The sequence below is a fragment of the Anser brachyrhynchus genome (genome assembly GCF_964034855.1).
Source record: "Anser brachyrhynchus genome assembly, contig: SCAFFOLD_275, whole genome shotgun sequence".
In the NCBI taxonomy this organism is placed as follows: Eukaryota; Metazoa; Chordata; class Aves; order Anseriformes; family Anatidae; genus Anser; species Anser brachyrhynchus.
Window position 1 is genome coordinate 97,467 of NW_027663603.1, and position 14,313 is coordinate 111,779.

The 14,313-nt window shown below is 34.1% G+C and overlaps 1 pseudogene across 1 annotated transcript in view; it reads right to left on the bottom strand.

Moving 5' to 3' along the window:
• Window positions 1–14,313, bottom strand: part of LOC308187180 (adhesion G-protein coupled receptor V1-like) — a 69,801-nt pseudogene that overhangs the window by 6,962 nt on the left and 48,526 nt on the right. The window contains exons 29-38 of the transcript in view: window positions 13,082–13,291; window positions 8,714–8,844; window positions 8,356–8,455; window positions 7,183–7,362; window positions 5,463–5,626; window positions 4,806–4,899; window positions 2,713–2,791; window positions 2,085–2,223; window positions 1,439–1,580; window positions 690–952 (exon numbers count right to left, since the gene is read on the bottom strand). The product of the transcript in view is annotated as an adhesion G-protein coupled receptor V1-like (transcript). The remainder of the gene's footprint in view (window positions 1–689; window positions 953–1,438; window positions 1,581–2,084; window positions 2,224–2,712; window positions 2,792–4,805; window positions 4,900–5,462; window positions 5,627–7,182; window positions 7,363–8,355; window positions 8,456–8,713; window positions 8,845–13,081; window positions 13,292–14,313) is intronic.

A 14,313-nucleotide genomic window follows, 5' to 3' on the forward strand; every position in this document is an offset into this window, starting at 1 on the left:
AACCAGTGTTTCCAAGAAAAGTTTGTCTCAGTTTCTATCCTATTGCCTGTAATATGCTAACACTAGCTTCACCAGCTTTACTGGCAAAAATAAATAAATCGAATTGTGATTAAACCTTAGAAGAGTCAGGATTCACAAACTTAAGCTAGTTCATTTTGTAGCTGACATTCTTGTGAGGACAGTATAGAGGCAGTGAGCTTAATACTTAAGTTATTTTCCAATCCTAAGACAGACAACTGTTCTACTTTTTGTATTTGTTGCAGCACATTCTGTTTAGTTCAGACTAACTAAAATGTTAAATTACAGAATGGGATTTTTACTTTGATCTTAACTATTAGGCTTGCAAATTATCACTTTAATTTAAAGTAAGTTTGCATTTCAGCTATAGATTGACTACATAAAAAGAACTGTTCCAAAGCACACATGAACGTTATCTATAGTGTACTGTTTTCAATTTACCTCAACCCTTACAAACTAAGAAACACCTAAAGATGAGCCCATTTAATTTTCACACACTTCCACATCAGATAATAACAGGAAATCAGTCACAGCTCATGACTCAATTCACTTTATGAATGAAAGAAGTAGAAAAAATAAACAGAAGATAAAGCACAGACATTTCTGAAATCTTTCCAATATTTCCAAAAAAAAAGCTTCCTAGACTTCTCTGGTAATAACTAGCATATTACCTTGAACCTGACTCCCTCTTCGAGCACAATATATCCTTGAGAAGGGGTCAAATCCATTGTTGCCTCTGAAGAGTTAATCTCACTTACAAGATACTGAACAGTCACAGTGCCAAATATTCCCTGAGGTGGTTCTCTGATAATATTCAATACTGCAACACTTTCCATCAAATGGATAGATGTTTGCTCTCTCAGAAAGAAGTGATTGCTGTTATTGAATGACAAAACTCCATGGCCATCATCATTGGCAAGTATAGTAATTGTAGCTTTTGAAAAAGAAATAATGAAAATATTCTTTGGTTAACATAGTAAAATATAAATATACATATATAGTAACATAATACATAACATATACACAAATACATTCTTCCTTTAGTGTGTATATAATGCTTATGTGTCCATGACATTACCTGAAGAGAATGGGAAGGCATTTCACTTTAACTAGGAAGATCTCTAGACAGGAAGAATATAGTCTCTCCTAGAAAAGGATTATGAACTCTCTAAAAAGACCTCAGTTCAGTGAGGTAGTACACATTGAAAAACTCATCTTCGTGCTTTCTGATTCATTGCTTTACATATAAACTTTTTAATTGCACAGATTTCACAGGGATGTTTCAGAACCTTCCAAAGGAGTATAAAGATTCACCATAGCAGGACAATGGTGCTTTCTGAAATATGATTATTCAGAAAAGTGGAATTAAAATGTGTGCCACAGAATTCTAAAGAAATGGAACATTAAAACTAAGTTTTACCTGTTGTGTTCTCCCCTAATTCCAGCCCCAGAGATGGATTTGTTAAAATTAACTGGAACTTCTCATCACCTTCAGGAATCTCATCATCAAAAATCATGACATCAACAGATTTATGCCTTTCTCCATCAGCAAAAAAAAGAGTCTAGCGTTGAAACACATAAAGCACCGAATACTTACATCAGTTAATATCACACAGAAATTTTTGACTACGGTAAACAGAATTCTGTGAAATAGGAAGGAAGGGAAAGCATAGGAAGAGCCATATTCTCTGTTCCTTATAAACTGATTGAATCAGAAATATAAAGGTTCAGCACATTACAGAATGAGGACAAGAAAGAATAATTTATTTTGAAAGTCCTGTTGCAAAAATAGTCTATGAAAAAGTTTGTATGTCTAATCAAAATTAAATTTGAAATCGATGTTTGAAAGTTTACATTTTGCTTTATATTAAAAAATATATTTTTAAAAAAGAAATAAATAGTAAGAATAAGAATATTTTTATTTCATTCTATTTAGATTACCAAAGCAACTGAAACAAGCTGAAACATCTAGCATCACTACTGATCATTCTGCAGAATAATCAAGAAGATATTCTTTTACGGAAGCTGAAAGAATAAAAAGTACTAGATTTAGAGTTGCTTCTTACCCTTGAGGTTACATTAAAATCCAAACCCAGCTGGGCCTCCAAATTTTGGGCATAAAAAAATACAGACACATTGCCATATGATCCTCTGTTTCGGTAAGCCATTACTGTCAGATTCCCATGAGATTCACTAACTTCAAAACTAAAATAAAAAGAATAATTCTCAATGTTCACTGATTATGTTCTTTTGAAAAAGATAGTACATTTTTATTACATTTTCACTCTGAATTATTCCCTACATTATAGTTCTCTAACGCATCCTTTTTACCTTTTTTCTCTTATCTAAATTGAATTAAGTAACATGAGGTTTTTGTTTTGTTTTGTTTTGTTTTTTGCTTACATGAATGGTGAGGCTGGAAGAGTTGATGCAGGCTGGGGAGGTTAGGCAAATTGGTGATATAAAAGGACAACAGTGAAAGTAGTAATAAGTAAAAGAATTCTGATTAGATGAATAGTGAATTTTTGTTTTCAGTGTGGGAATCCCACTTTCTAGTTCAGCTGAATTGAATGATTACTTTACCATCTCAAAGACATGGCCCTATTTTTAACAGGAGTTTTACTTTTAGAAAGAAAATGGGCAACACCAATCACTAATTGGCACAGTAAGTTCTTCAAGGAAGATGAGACTTACTTGGTACCTTCCCATTCAATTACTCCTCTTACACCATCATTAGCATCGATAACAATTTGAGAAGCTAAACCTTCCACATCTAAAAGGCAAAACAGAAAGACAAAAATTAAAGAACAATAAAATCAATTTTCTTGATTTTCAAGAATCACAGAAGCATTTATTCAATCGGTACTAATATTACAGTGTCTTTACAAAAAATGTGTAGGAGAAAATGGGAGTGGGCAAGATAACTGGAAAGAGTCCTTACTACTAGAAGTGCAATAATGCGTCTTGAATTAGCACTGTAATATTTAATAATGCATAAAAAAAAAAAAGACTAAGGAAAATGTAGAAAGTTAAACAGCACATAAAACATTAGAAAATAATAAAGTCTAGATTTGCGATGGAATCTTAATTTGTCTTCACTATAAGTGTTTATTACAATGACATTCAATATTTTGCATTTGCCATTCTGAGTATGAGAAAGACAATGAGGAAGAATAATAAATGATTCAGCATTTCATCTTCTATTTGTGCTTCAGTGCCTCATCATACATTCTAATGGCACACCTCAGATTTCACTACAAATACACAACTATTAATTTATTTGTGGGGTGTTCACATACTGTAATATTCTACTGCTCCATAAAGACATACAGGTATTTACAATTAGCCTGAAATCGTAATTGAATACACTGCAGTGTGAAAAACACCAAATAATAGGTTAATGTCAGAAAAGTCTACTAACTTCAGAGACCAGAACTTTACAGTCAAAACTTAATACTTCTCAGAAAATAGGTTGTTGTTTTTCAGACAACCGCACCACACAACTACCTTAACTTACTTGTTTACTTTTTATAAACTTCAACTTACTTTCTAAAACCAAATTGACTTCACCGAGTCTGCCATAAGTATATTATGTTTAGATCCATATACATTTTTCCATCAATTCAGATAAAACTGAACAAAAGTAGAAGATTATTGCCATGAATCTAAGCCTGTCACTATGAGGTAGAGATGACGATGAGCAATAGCTCTACACAGACAACAGAAGTGTTACTGAGGTTTACAAATCCTGAGGGAGTAATGGCAATTAGAGACATTTCTGCTTCACTCCTGCATTTTCTCATGTCACCCTGAAGTCAGATCTGTTCACCCAGGATCTGTAAGAGTTTGCTCACAGACACACACGCGGACACACGTATTTGAGTCAGGCTATTTCTTCTACCAGAAGAATTCACTGACATGTTATGTGAACACATTTTTTCCTTATGACTTAAAACTATTATTTTCTCATTGTAAGTAAAGCTGACCCAATGCAGTGTCACATCAGTGTTAAATGGTCATGGTTCAAGGAGACAGCCAAAGAGAAAGTGAGACTATACAACACTGTTTAGTTTGGATGAATCTTTCATTCTTATATGCTACTCCTTTCATATTTTAGACTCAACTATTCACAAATCAGCAATGAGTCTTGCAAGTTACCTTTCAATCTGTAACGAATTAACTCAGTCACTTCTATAAGCATGCAAAGAAAAGGGAAAAGAGTCAAAGAAGATGTCTGACATTATATAACTAGTCTTTAGTACCACAGGATAATCCAACAGTTCTTAAAGCTAATGACTACTATTCTACTGAATTCTGAAGAAGCAAAATGAGAAGCAGACTAAGCAAATAATAAAGATCATTGCAAGAGTAGGAAAACCATAAAATATGTTTCCTAAAAGTGATAAAAGAATAAAAACAGACTTTTTTAAAAGAGTGAGCAGAGTAGCCACATAAAGTTTTTTTTTTACTTTTTTTTTCCATTTTGTAGTTTGTAAATGAAAATCAGATGAAAAAATCACCAATAAACTTTTCAAATAATTGTCCTTTCCAACTGATAATTACTAACTCCTCTACGAAAATTAATTTAAATTTTCCCAGAGTTTAAAAAGCAAGAGATTAAGTGTAATAATAAATCTATTTCATATTCTATGATGTTTCTTCTAAATAACCATGTCTCATCTCAGCATAGTTGGTAAGTAAGAGGAATAATGGTAATCTCCCAAGGTAATATAATATAAACCATTAAAAAGGAAAAGTAAAAATAATTTGCTATAAGATGTTTTTACCTAGCTTAGGTGGGGATGACGTTGAATGGTTCATGATGAGTTCCACTGAAGTTAAATTAACCAAGAAGAATTCTTGCACCTCTGGTATATCATCCTGCAAAACACAAATACAGTACATCCTCTTCTCATTGTCCTTTAAGAAACTTCCACAGAAGTCACCAAAAAGGATCACACAACAAGTCTCTAATATTACTGTGACACTAGAATTCATTTTTCTGTTTTCCTGAAATAATTTTATTGGGTCTGAAACTGATTATCGTGGAAGAATTAAGTAAGACATTATATATCATGAAAAAGATCCTGTGGTGACGCTAAACTATTCTTGCAAATAAATTACTGACCGATTTTAGAGGCATGTATCTCCAGCAATGAAAAAGTATGAGCCTGTAGCCAGCCATGAAGCACACTGTTCTAAATACTACTAGATAGTTGGTAAAGTTTTAATGAGACAACTTTATTACCTTTAGACAGAGGTAGAGCTGCTTTCTGTGACTATTTGATCCCTTGTGATTTTAATATTAAGATTGAAACCATCTTTCTAAATGATAGTGAAATATAACACAGGGCTTCAAATAATGGCTGCAAGCTTTAGTTCCCAAAATATTACCCTTTTGAAATCATACAGAAAAGTACAGAATTAAAGGGTTTAGAGGTTACCTCTAGAATAGTAATATTTATGGCAACTGATGTTTCTCCTTCTTCTAAAATCAGTGAGCCAGAAGCAGGTACATAATCAGCTCCTGGTTCAGCCACAGTCTCTTCTGTCTGATTACTTACAGTGAGCAATCCTGTAACTGTGGCATAAGTAACATTGATAGTACCTGTTTAATTTGTGAGGAGAAAAAAAAAAAGAAAAAAAAATTGTTTTTCAGTTCTTATATAATGTTCACTGGAATGGATAAAGACAAGAGATCAAATTCTCATCCACAAAATAAAAAGACTAACTGCAAAACAGAAGGATTAAAAGAGTTATCCAAAGTACATTGGAGCTAGTGTACCTTTGTTACCGTTATCAATATGCCTTCAATTTGACCTTTGCTGACTTGTCTGTCTGCATAGGACTCAAAAATCATTGGGTCCAAATGCATCCAGAAATTTGAAGTTCTGTGGACCATAAATATGAAATTGCTGAAAGACTAACTGGGACATCTCATGTACCATTAATATGAGTTTTTGCAACAAGGACACTTTTTGGGAATGACAGATATCTAAGAAAGGCTCTAAAGACAGTGCTGGGAAACACAGATTAATAAATCTAGATACTTTCCTGGGTAGATTGACAAACTTCAATAGAGAACAAAATTAGGGGACACATGGATAAATATTACCAAGCAGAAAAGTTATACATTATAGTTTTGAGAATAAAGCCACCTCTCGCTAATCTGGTAGGGTAAGTCAAGTGGCAAACATAAGGAGTATGAACCTGAAATAAAATGATAGATGAAATTAAAAGCTGCTCTATATGAAATAAAATGTAAGAGATAAAAGAGTCCTAATTAATAAATAAGTAACGATGCTTATTTTAATTCAGTGAGAGATCTTGCACTTACTATGAACAATTATCTTAAAACATTAGTTTACTGAATAGTGTTCAAAGAGTACACTAGAGTATGGACTGGTATTAAAAAATAAATGGAAAAATAGTGTCATTAAAATGTCTCTAAAACTCTCTGGTGTCTCCAGATCTTGAAAAGCACTGTAAATGTTACTTCATTTCAAAACAAGTATGGCAAAAGAAACAGCCAGATTATCACCGAGGTGTAAATATAGTCCAAAAAGGCAAATAGGAAATTATTATACATGTTTTCTCACAACATAAGTTGCTATTTTCAGGCAACAAACACAAGATTCATTTTTTTTTTCATGAAGCACACTATTGTATTGTAGAATTGAATACTATATAGTTTAAAGGATGTTAATGGATAAATTGATTCAAAGAGGAATCAGAAATTGTCAGAGGAGACATAAATTGAATTCAATGGTCTGGACACAACTTTTTCCATGTGACATTCCTAAGGTGCTGACTTCCTGAAATTCAGAGAAAAAATATGTGGGATGTGTGTACATGTCACTTTTCTCATGTTTTTTATTTTTTCTGAAGAGACTAATGCTTTGAGACAGACTCATTAGACAAAAATATGGTAACCTTAATAGCCACCTGATTGTTACAGCTTTCAGATCCCTTGCTGTATTAATGAGGATTATGACTCTAGTAATAAGTAATATTTAGTTTCCAAGTCTGCAGAAAGAAGCTTAGAAGTTCTGAAAAAAATACCAACTGTAACAAAGATTTTTCCAAACTTTCATTATCATGGCTTTTATTTGCCTAATGATAAGCAAAACAAAACTTCCTTTCTCTTGGAGTTGTTATACAGACCTAGAGATCCAAATTCTCTGTTAATAAAAAGCTGAATTGTTTTGTTTTCTTCTGGGATTAAAACCACCCTGGATGTGGAAGCAAAATTCAAAATTCCATGTGGTTCATCACTAGCTTCTACTGTTAGAACAGCTTCATATCCTTGACTATCCAAAACAGCAGCACCTGTAGAAGAAACTCCTGCAAGAGAATCAGTGGACTGCAGTGAATGAAGTGTTATGCAACTAATATTTTTGTCTTACATTATTGTTAATATTACATTTAAATAACGTTCAGTAGCCATGCAAATACCACGAAACCAAAGCTCACTGAAGTATGTGGATGGTGTGGGACCTACACACATATATATACTTACATTCTATAACAAATAGAAACAGAAATTTTATGCATACCAAGTACAAAGTCACAAAAATGTATTAAAAAATAAGAAAACTTAACAGGCCAGTGCCAAATATCAACTTCCCTATATTTTAAAAGGAAATAAACCATTTTCCCAGGAAGTACCTCCAAAAGCTTAAAACTATATTCCACTTCACAATCATTACATCAATAAACTGATATGTTTTCCAACTATTGCTTTGATGAATAATTTTGCTCATCCCGTTGGGCCACAGTGACTCTCGGAAGTTGATAAGGCACCTCGCAGCAACACAATCCATGTCAAGTTAGTTTGGTGTTTGGACATTAATTTCAGTTTGAAAAAAGGTATTTCAGAACGGATGCAGTTTAAGGCTTCTTTTCTCACTATAATTTTAATGGCAAGAATAAAATATTCTGACCACCTTGAATTCAGGGACAGATCAGTAAGTCTGCAGCTTGACAAGATTGTTTAAAAAGATAAAAATATCTGCATGTTTCATGGCAACTCTATCCATGACATATTAGTAAACTCAGTTTGCATTAAGATTAAGGGAAGAAACAACCATTGAATTAAATAGGCAGAGTTAAATCAGGATTGAAAACCATTTAAGTGTATTTGTGGAGACACGGTGGGATTTATATATACATACATAAGGACCAAGCCTATTTCAATAAAATGTTAATGAACTTTGCGTACTTTGCACCAGCTGCAGTTTGCTCAGTCCTATACCTCCAAAATGAAATAATAAAATTAAAAATATTATATTATTAAATGGTATTTTTAAGATGTAGCTGGCTATAGTTCTGCATTACCTTCTGTTTTGATGTTGTATAGGATGACTTGGTATTCTTCTTTTTCTTCAGGAATATGGTCATCCAGCAGATCAACATACAATGTTGTATTCAACGTCCCCTATTTGTTTTAAGGGTAAATTGATTAGCCATTATTTTATAAAACACAAGTGATATCATAATGACAAGTATTTTGAACAATTTCTTTAAGAAGAGTTAAGTATCAAGAATTGTAAGCTCCCTCCAGTTTGTAAGTCAAAAAGTGAGAAATTAAATAATCAAACCAAGAAAGAAGGACTGTTGAAAAGGCACACTTTTTCTCAGATCAGTTCTAATCACACTATTTTCCTGTAGCCAACATCACTGTTTATGGACTTACCTCAGGAAAAAAAAGTATTCCAGAATAGTTTGCAAAATTTTGTTTTACATTATGTCCTACTATCTTCCACTCAACAGTAACATTTCCCAGTCCTGGAGGAGTTCTTACGATGTGGAATTGTAATTGTTCTCCTAGGAATAAAGGACAAGATGCAGTGTTTCAGGGTCTCCTCTTCTACATGTTGGTTATAAAAATGAGAGGTCAAAAACATGCATCACACAGTTAAAGTATTTTTCCTGAAAGATATTGCTATTTTTGTCAGTTTGAATTTCACAGTAGTTATATACCACATTCACTTTTAATGCTGAAAAGAAAAACCTAAACTTAAACTCTTCTAGTTTTTTTTCTTCTGTTTTTAGTTCACACTTGGAAATAATTATGAACATATGAGGGAACTTGGTATAGATGAATAACTTAGAAAGGGAATGTTCATGAAAACATGCGCAAACATTAGAGCAATACAAGTCTGTAAACTGTACAAAACAGTAACTACTGTATGTACCAACAATAATAGTAGTTTTCTACAACAGTTCCCTGGAAAGAATACACATTATCTGAACATTTGCACTGTCTTGTGACTTTATTCAATGCATGCAGAAAAAAATGCTTATAATTATCTGTAAGTTCCGTTTATGTGAGTTCGAACTTACAAATATGGTCACTGTTAGAAAACAAAACATTCAGAAAATGTTAATAATTTCTTATAATCTCAGAGGTAATCAGTATTGCTGGACAATGTGCATATAAAGGAAGCAAATACTATGGTATTTTGCACATTTATAACATTTAACCCCAAAGGCACTTTAATTAAAAAGAGTAGACCTCTTAGTAGGCTTTGTAAAATGTGGAAATTGTTTTATATTCACAAGTTTTTCACAAAATTTCCATTAAATATTTTAAATGTGGACATGTGAAATTAGCATGTTATATCAACATGGAATAGATCAGTAGGCAATATTTTGCAAAACATTCACAATAGAGGACAGATGGTTATTTATAATAGGTAGGTACATGGCATTCATATTTCATATGCATTTTTCAGGTCCACAGAATTTAAGTTCAACAGCACATTTTGTCCTGCATTGGCTTTCAGAGACATGAAATATGCAGAAATCTACAATTCTGAGATTTTTGAAAACAATACATGAGATTTCTTTTGCTTATTGAAGAATTAACAAAACATAAGATAATGTTATAATAACATTATGCTGCCCAACTAGTCCCTTTGATTATGCAATTTAGAGAGCAGCAACTTAGGATGCTGTCTTGCTATTCTACTGTATTACCTTACAGAATTGTACAGCATTGTACAGCTAAAACTGGCAAGAAAAATCTGAAAATTTTCTAGTTACATTTATTTTTTGTAAGGAAGAGTCAGAGATATGCATGTATATTGGCTACCAATGAAAGAGAAAGGAATTCTTAACTTCAAGAGCCCTTAATATACTTAAATAAAATTTAATATTGTAAAGAAGTAATACAAAAACTGTATACACCCATTTTCAAATACATAAATGTGCTATTCAGCCCCAACATTTCAAACTTCAGTTAAGTCTCAGAGATGTCAACATTGATGTCGACATTGATGTCGACATCTTTGGCTTAAGTTGGTCCATGTTGCTTCTAAGAAAATTAAGGAATTCAAAATTTATTGATATCACAAGGATTCCACTTCTACAGTCAAATATCTGGATGGTAGACTCCCAATTTACAGGTTCCTCTGAGGCTAAATCATTACAGTGTTTAACACTGCACTGCAATCCACTATGTTCTATTTGAGAATTTTGCATATCCATTACAAAGAAATAAAGATTTAAAAGAAAAGTGGTTTCAATGGTTTAGTACCATTGGGAAAACACACACACACACAAATAAGGCAAAGCTTATTTCAATATATCTCTATAAGTTATAATGAATTTTCATTGAAGACTGGGAAAAATGCTTTATGATATAGAAAGCTGTTCCACTATAATCCAAACACTGAGAAGAAACTTGAAGTCATTATTACAGATTCCAAGTAGTTATTTACTGATCCATGTTTCCTACCAGCTTTACCAAGATTTTTTTGGTATTCCTATCCAGAAGAAATGCTAATATGAACACTAATTGATTTCTGAAGATTGAAAGTGTTATTAGGCTAAATTCAATATTTTTTTTAATATTTAATCCTTATCCATACTTTTACATTTCTACATTGTGACTTAATAAGTGATGCATCTCTTACATAGAGAAACAAAGAGGTGGGTATTTATCGCTGTGAAGAAGGGAGCATCAGCCGCTCTCCTCTTCCTCATTACTTTAAGCTACTGCAGTGCATTTTCTTGTAATACAGTTACACAACTGTCGCAGACCCCTGTCCAATAAAAAAATACTACACTTATCCTCAATAAGGTAAAAAATAACATGCACATTGTGAAAACAAAATGTATTCACTTAACAGAAAATTTTCAATAACACAATAACTGTAAAAGTAATGATATTTGGATTTATGTCTGGTAAATTTTGCTTTCGAATGAAAAAAATATTTTGACAAACTAAAATAATCTAAATGCCTTAGCTCTTTTGCTCTTTCTCTATTTCTCCCTTTTTCTCTCTCTTTTTTTTTTAATCAAAGACACTTAGTTCACTTGTTTTGTTTCTGGCTGGAAGGCAATGAACTATTTCTTTTCACAACCTGGAAAAATAATATAATAATAACTATCTATAATAATAGAACTATAGCCAAGTACTTCAGTTTCAAGCAGCCAGCATTTGGTAGCATGCTATGAATAACATTTAACCAGTTGAAAGTATTCAGGGACTTTGGGACTGAGACAGTTTGTATTAATTCCTTGTGCTCATTAACAGCTCTTCTTAGCTAATCATATCACATCTGGCTTGGCACAGAATTAACACAAACCATACCTAGATAAAAAACCAAAGGTTATGATGCCCTTTCATGTTGGGAAAACAAAACAAAAAACCTTTGGTTGAGAAAGCCATTTTTCTTCAAACAGAAAATGTAGTGCACACATCAGGGGACAAGTTCCTGTTTTGTGAACTTTCCCTGCCCATCAGTTCAAACATCAGAGAAACGTGATACTGCAATACACTGAGATTCCATCAAAGGCCACCTAAAGCAATCACCACCAGTACTATTATCATCCTATGCAAAACTGCATCAAACTGTAGATGAAACATGCCGTGTATTCTTTAAAACAATAGTAGAAATGTTTAGTACATACCAAATTATTATTGTTCTTTCTCAAATGTTTGCTTTCTCTTATAATTGCTACTTCCCAAATCATCTGCCATAAAAAAACATCAGGTTCATGGGACAGACAAAGGGAAGATGTTACCCTAGTGTTTCTGCAGGAATGTTTTCTAGAATATTTTAAATTCTTTGTAAGTCGCTGATAGATCTGATTTGCTTATGACTATTAGGTGTGTGTATGTTGGCAGTCATGAAGTGGGCTGGCAGGAGCCTCGTGCAGGCCAACAAAGAGAAGGGCAGAGTCCTGCCCCTGGCGGGGAGCAGCCCCAGGCACCAGGGCGTGCACCCTGATGGAGAGCAGCTTGACAGAAAGGGCTTGGGGTCCTGCTGGACACTGCACTGGGCAGGAGCCAGCAACATGCCTTGTTACTAAGAAGGCTGATGGCATTCTGGGCTGAATTAGGCCAAGTATCCCTAGCAGGCTGAGAGAGCTATCCTTCCCCTCTACTCTGCACTGGTGAGGCTGCACCTGGAGCACTGGGTCCAGCTCTGGGCTCCCCAGTGCAAGACAGACCTAAACGTACTGGGAAGACTCCAACAGAGGGACACCGAGGTGATCAAGGGAAGGGAAGAGAGGCTGTGAGAGCTGAGACTGCTCAGCCTGGAGAAGGGGAGGCTCAGGGGGATCTCATCAGTGTCCTTCAATACCTGAAGGGAGGGTGGAACAGGACAGAGCCAGGCTCGTGTCAGTGGTGCCCAGGGACAGGACAAGAGGCAGCGGGCACAAACTGGAGCACAAGAGGTTCCCTCTGAATATCAGACAGCACTTTTGTGCTGTGTGGGAGCACTGGCACAGGTTGCCCAGAGAGATTGTGGGGTCTCCCTCCTTGGAGATACTCAAAAGCCTGGACATGGTCCTGAGCAACCTGCTCTAGGTGGCCCTGCTTGAGGGGGAAAGGACCAGATGACCTCCAGAGGCCCCTTCCAACCTTAAGCATTCTGTGATTCTATGAATGCTTGCAAGAGTTCAAAGTACATGTCAGGTATGTGGATATTCACTTCTTGCTGGTGTTCTCTGAACAGTGAAACACAATCATTGTGAGTCATTATCAACTGAAAGCACAAAGATGGAAACTGGCATTAAAATTTGAGCGTGGTCAACACAAAGAACACACCTTCACAACCAATAACAGATCTTGAGGCTGTATGGAAGCTTATAATTCCTGCCACATTGTCACTTGCCAGAATAATCACTGTGACAGTGTCAAAACTGGGCAAAATTCGACTCCCTCCTTCAGTATGGACCAGGCTGATTTCAATACTTTCATCATCCTCTGGCTCTGGATCATCTATAATGGGCAGCGTGGCCATCTTCTTTGTTTCACCTACAAGGAGAAGAACGTATACAACCGTGTGTCCACTTGGAAACCACCTTGTAAAAAGACTCAATCATCTCATTTTGAAAATAATTAAATACATAAAATATATTAAAATTGCATGAAACAAACTTATTTACCTTTCTGGAAGTCAGTGAATGTCATTATGAAATTTTATCTAATTACTATTGATCAGTCACATTAAGCCAATAAAACGATCACATCATTAAATATACTATGTAGAAATTAATTATATAGGAATTATTTCGGAGTGCCTAGAATTCTTTATTTTCATTACAAATTCTATGACTTTAAAATTTAACTTAGAAAAGGGGAATATCATTCTTGAAAAAAAAATAAATTGCCAGGTGCTAAGCTCTCCGATGAACCATTTACACAAGGGTGTACATTCAATATGAGTACATTTACTGAGCCAGGGAATGAATTGAAATGGGATGACATTTTGTTAGTTCCTTGCCTTTGGGACTATCAAAGAATAATAATGTAAGCAGCAAACACCGTTAATCTCTAGTCGCTATATATCCATTAAAATTTACAACACAATCCTGTTGTTCAGTGCGTGTGCATAACCCAGCTGTGTTTTATGATCATTAGAATATCAATTTACAGAATACATATGTATTTCCTGCTAGATTGTCTTTCAAAATACTTCAAAATCAGTTTTTACTAAACTTATAACTGGTAATGTAATTACATGTCAGCCTCACAATCATTGCCAGCAGCCATGCCTTACTATTCAGATGATTTATCAAGCTAGCACACTAGAATCTTTACTACGCACCTGGAAATTGCTTTCAAAATATCAGTTCGATTAACTCAGACTTTGAAAAAATAAAATACAGCATAAAATACAGCATGCTGCATGGTACTTAAGTAATGTCTGAGAGGGACTTGTTTGTCCTGTTTGCAATTCTTTTAAATATGTTCTGTTATGTTACGTTTAAATATGTTTTGTTATGTTACAATATGATCTCAGAATTTAAAGAGATGTCATGAAAAATTAGTACTGT